Genomic DNA, 5,840 nt, shown 5'->3' with positions numbered 1-5,840 from the left:
CTTGGAGGCAGAAGACAGCTCTCTCTCTGCTACTCCCTGGGACACACTGCAGAAGACAAGCCACATAGATGCAACCAGACCTCGGAAGCCAGAGAAGCCACAGAGAGACCCCTGCCAGCGCTGAGATGCTCACAACGGCACTGGACCCAAAGACTTTCTACCCACTGGCTTGTGATCGTCTTGCATTTGGCGTCATTGCATGTGTTTTGTGAGTCTGAAGAGGACTTTATAGATTGGTATTGGACATATGGGCTAATATTGGACTTATAGACTTGATCTGGATGGGACTGGGCTCTTATACACATATGAGTGTGTCTACCCAGACTAACACAATATATAACTTGTCAGGGACTGTTAGAAATTTTTTTCATATAACCTAATGCATGGTAGGTGATATCACCATTTTATAAATGGTACTTGAGTCTCAGAAGGATTAAATAAATTAATAATAGTACCAACTATTGCTATTTTCCGACACATACTATTAATTAGGGGTTGTGCTATGAAGTCAACGTCTCATTTAGTCCAAATAGCAGCTCTTCATATTATCTTGGTTTTCAAATGAACAAAACAAAGTAATTAAGCAATGTGCTCACTAATACAAGTATTCAGTAGACACGTGTGGATTTTAATCCAGGAAATTTATATCCTAGCATTCCATGAAGAATTCATTCAGTATTGACTAAAATGTATATCTGATTTCAGAAAAAGTTTGTTTTCCCACAATTAAAACAACAACCACCACCACAAAACTCGCTGTCATTGAGTCAATTCTGACTCTTAGCAACCCTATAGAACGCAGTAGAACTGCCCTTGCGGGTTTCTGAGACTGTACATCTTTCTCAGTCTCAAGAAACCATGGAGGTGCCTCATTGTCCTCCAAAGGACCCACTTGTGGTTTTGAACTGCGTATCTTTCAGTTAGCAACTCACTGCATCACCCACTACACCACCCAGGCTCCTCTGTTTTCCTATAAAAACCAAAAAGCTAGTTTTCTAAACCAATAGGTAAACTGCAGCGTGGGATTACAAAAGGGTTTTATAAACTCCTGTGTTCTGTGATGTAAATCAACCTTGTAAATTGTTTCTTTGAGAATATACACTTGCAAAAGTTGATCAACAGAATCTACTCAGTCACAGCTGCATTGGGGATGGAGGAGCCTCAGCCCGTGCACTTCCCTGGTTTCTGAAGACCAATTCTTACCAAAGAACTGTGAGCAAAATGAGGTGTTGCTTTCACTCTGAGACAGGTCAGAGGGGTGCTCCTTCCTGCTCTATTACTTCCCCATTGGCGGAACCCAGCAGCCCAATCATCTGCTCCTGAAAAATCAACTCACAGAAATCTGACTGTTGTCATAGAATGTGATCAGTGCCTGGTCCGATTAGCAACCAGTTATGGGGATGGGGAAGGGCCAGAAACGTTTTGTTCCCTGGTACCTGAAGTCACGGTGAGTCAGGAGCTACATATGGACAGCTAACAGCAACAGCCAAGTGTGGTCCTGTGCGGAGATGGCAATCTGCAGTGAGACTGTCTTGGGTCCCTACTTGGACAACCTAGTCAGCACCAAACTTCGCAGAAGCAAGAAATGAAATTTTATTGTGCAGATTTCAGCTTAATTTCTTACTTCAAGAGAGCCTGACTGCTTCCCTTTCCTCGTTCTCTGCCCTCTGCGTTCCTTTCTATTTCCTTGAAAACCTGAGTTTCTTTCCTTCGCTTCAGTCAGCCAGGGCCGGTGGGATCTGGAAAGTGGGTGTCAAGGAGGCAGTTAGCAGAGCTGGGAATGGGTTACCGACAGAGGAAATGAAGAAATAAGTAAAGATATTGAAAAGAAGAATGAAAGCCAAGTTTATCTCTGTCAGAGAAGGGAGTTACAAATGTGGAGAGGAAAAGAAGCTAGAATGAATCCTTTGGTATTTTGCTTCAAACTGGAGGGGTTGGTGCCAACTCATGATTTTTAAAAGAAGACATATGGAGATGATAGGCAGATGAAACAAACAAAACACACAAACAGTTGCTGTTAAACCAATTCCAACACATTGTGAACCATAGTAGATGGATCCATCGGGTTTTCAGTGGCTGATTTTTTCAGGTGTGGATCACCAGGTCTTTCTGCTGAGGCCCCTCTGAGTGAACTGAAACCTCCAACTTTTCAGTTATACACTGCTCAGGGACTCCTTGTTGGTGTTGGTGCCATCCAGTCGGTTCCGACCCATGGAGACCCTAAGTATGGTCCTGTGCTATCCTTACAATCGTTCTTATTCCTGAGCCCATTGTCGCAGCCACTGTGTCAATGCATCTCGTTGAGTGCTGTGTTAGTCTGGGTTGACTACAGTAACAAATTCAGAGACACTCATATGTGTGTAAGAGAGAACTTTATATCAAAGAGTAATTGTATATTAAGAAAACATCTCAGCACAGTCCAGTTGAAATACATCAGTTTGATATTAACCCATATGTCTGACACCAGTCTATAAATTCCTCTTAAGACTCATGCAACACATGCAATGACACTGAATGAAGGAAGATCACAGGTCAAAGGGTGGAAAGTCTTGTAGATCCAGTGATGGAGGAAGCATCTCAGCGCTCGCGTGGGTCTCCATGTGGCTCCTCCAGCTCCAGGCTCCGGCTTCATCAGCATAGCTCTATGTGGTTTGTCAACAGGAACGTCTCACGGGAAACAAGCAGAGAGAGAGTGTGGGTCTGGCCACCAGTGAGCTATTTAGCTCAGTAGCTATTTATCTCCAAATGAGGTCATCAAGCTGCAACCTGATTGACAGGCTAAACTCCACCCCTTCACTCTTAATAGTCTCAAGTTGACACCAGCTTATGGAACTACCACAAGGGTCTTCCTCTTTTCCACCGTCCCTCCACTTTACCAAACATGCTGTCCATCTCCAGGGACTGGTCTTTCCTAATAACACATCCAAAGTATATAAAATGAAGTCTTGCCATCCTTGCCTCTAAGGAGCATTCTGGCTTCGAGGGACTCCTTAACAATCATATAATTAGGTACCTGTGTGTATATTAACCATTGAGGTGTGCTAAGGAAAATGTCCCCAGACTTTAATTTTATCAAGAGCGATTTTTATTTAACCAAGACACAGGCAGTTATCGGCATGAGAGATGAGCTAGTGTGTCCCAGGCTCACGGGGCTATCAGCAGCCACTGAATCACAGTTAGAGAGCAACTAAGAGACTGGGAGAGAGGAAGTAAAGTTGAGAAAAATTCTGACTGGTTACCCATTAATACCTGCTGCCCACGAGACACATTCTCTTTCTGATCCTACCAACCAAAGCTAGAGCTGAACTCACTGGTGAAAAGAACACCATTCTTTAGATGCCCAAATGGGAGATAGACACAGGTCTGGGAGTCCTCACAAAACACTTGCTTTCAGCCTTTGGACTCACTTCTTCACTGGGGTGAATCAAAGAGCTCCGGACAGTACTAATGAGTATAGGATTATTCTACCCAAAGGCAGTGGTTCTCAACCTGTGGGTCGCGACCCCTTTGGGCCCACTGGATTCATAACAGTAGCAAAATTACAGTTATGAAGTAGCAACAAAAATAATTTTATGGTTGGGGGATCACCACAACATGAGGAACCGTATTAAAGGGCCGCAGCATTAGGAAGGTTGAGAACCACTGCCATAAGAATACAAATTAAGATCATCTCAAGAAGAGATGCATGGGTGAGGTCTGGGAGGGATTCCTTGGACAGAGTGTCCATATCCCAAAGAGGATGCTTCACTCTTCCTTCCTAAGGTCGGCTAGTCTCGCAGTTTGCTCTCTGAGCCTTCCTATTCTTGTCTTTTATTGATCCTCCTTCACGAGAGCCTAACTTGTGCCTCTGGAAGATGGTCAGTGTCTGTCTCTCTGGTCTCACCAGCCCTCACTTACCAACACAATCCTCAGGTGTGGCCTGGACGTTGAGAGCAAGGCACCACAATTACCCCAAGGGTTGTTTCTAAGGAACCAAGGACAAAGGCCACCTTACTTTGGGTAAAGCTTAATTCTTTATCCCACGTGGCTCATGTAGTACAGTAGTCCTTTTCTTCTTCTTCTTCACTCTCGCCCTCATTTTAAATATAGACAAATTTCTTCCAATTTTATTTATGATGACACCATCATGGATCAAATTGTGCCCCCCGCAAAAAAAAAAAAGTCAACTTCACAGGGTCATGATTCCCAGTATTGGGTGACGATCTGCTATTTTGTGGTGTGTTGTAAATATTAACCTCTCTGATGTCAATGGGGCAGGGTACAATCCACAGGATTAGGTTGTATCATGAGTCAATGTTTTTGAGCTATAAAAGAGAAAAGCTAGCAGAGATCAGAGGCACCTCAGAACCACCATGGAAGATGAGTTGGGGGACCCAGGCCCCTACACTAAGAACCTCCAAGAGATAGGGGAAAAGAGATGCAAAACCACTGAAGATTTCCCAGGAGGAGAAACTCAGAGAGACAAGTACCTTTCTACAGTACCAGTGCCGAGAGAAAGCATTCCCCTAGAGCTGGCACCTGGAATTGGGGCATCTAGTCTCCTAAACTGTGAACAACAAATGTATGTTTGTTAAAGGCTCCCACTCGTGATATTTCTGTTATAGCAGCACTAGATGAGCAAGACAGATAGGCACATATAGAGGCAAGCAAATATGATTCTTAGCCAAGAGGGTTCGACCTTCCTATAACTGTGGCGGCAGTGGATACTACTTTTGTTTTCCCTTAAGGCAGATATGAAAGAAGTTGTTGCAAAGACTTTAGTCCACCTTGAACAATTAAACACAGGTTCCTATGATAGGCATGTCCCCCAAATTATTTAAGGATCTTCGTGTGATTCTCCTAGGATAAGGATGGTCCTTAAGTCTAAAAATGATCCTTGACTCCTAGCTCTAAGTTTGCAACCGCCTGTAGGAAAGTTCCAGTGGAATGTCCTATCCTTCTGGTACTGCCAAATGACCCACATTTTCTTTCTAGCCCACATATGGTCCTTGGTTTGTATTGGCCACAATATTTGGAAAGTCAAAGTGTTCCATTGGACCCTGAAGGTCAGGAGACGGTGCCAGGCCCAGTGGCAGCCCACGCGGGTTGTGGCTCGGCCGCTGCCTCACTGCGCAGGCGTGAGCAGAAGCCAGATCTGCGGCTCCTTCGGCTTCTCCTGGCGCTGCTTCTCCAGTTGTTCATGATTCTGTGCTTTTGAGGTTGCAGGGGGAGATGATGGACCAACACACATCTGGTTTGTCCTCATAGGATCTAGTTTGTCTCTGTGGGTTAGACTCTGTCCTTTCTCACTCCACTTCCCATCCGGCTTCCGTTCCTGAAGGTAGGTTCTTGATTTACAGCACTCTCAGGCCCAGTCTCAGAAGTAGAGGAGTTCTCCGGTTCATAGACCTAATCGCTGTAATACGCCTCTTATGACATTCGGCTTACATTACTGGTGCTTCTCTGGTCAAACCCTAACTGACTCAGTGGCATTGGAAGCGATCTCAAGAGAACAGACCGTAAGAATGGCATGCTATGTTGGCGTCTCTGGAGAAGCAAAACCAGTGGCACTTGTATGTGTTTGTATGTAGAAGATTCATATTGAGAACTGCCTCACACAGTTGTAGAAGTAGGTAAGTCCAGACTGGTTCAAATCAGGCTTCCCCTAACTCGTGTGGCCATACAAGCTGATAAACTGGAAGCGGGGTGACGAAGCAGGCAGGGCACAGGCTGGCGAATACAGAGGTAAGTGAATATAAATTCACTGTTAGTGCTCTGCTGATGGCTTCTGCGATTGGCAGGTAATACAACAGGAGGAGATTGAGGAACTAGACTCAGGGCCCCGCTCCAGAAGGTGAAGA

This window comes from Echinops telfairi, unplaced genomic scaffold (assembly GCF_000313985.2).
Source record: "Echinops telfairi isolate 266 unplaced genomic scaffold, ASM31398v2 ScPeMD7_2;HRSCAF=8, whole genome shotgun sequence".
NCBI classification, from domain to species: domain Eukaryota; kingdom Metazoa; phylum Chordata; class Mammalia; order Afrosoricida; family Tenrecidae; genus Echinops; species Echinops telfairi.
This window is presented reverse-complemented; position numbering follows the sequence as displayed.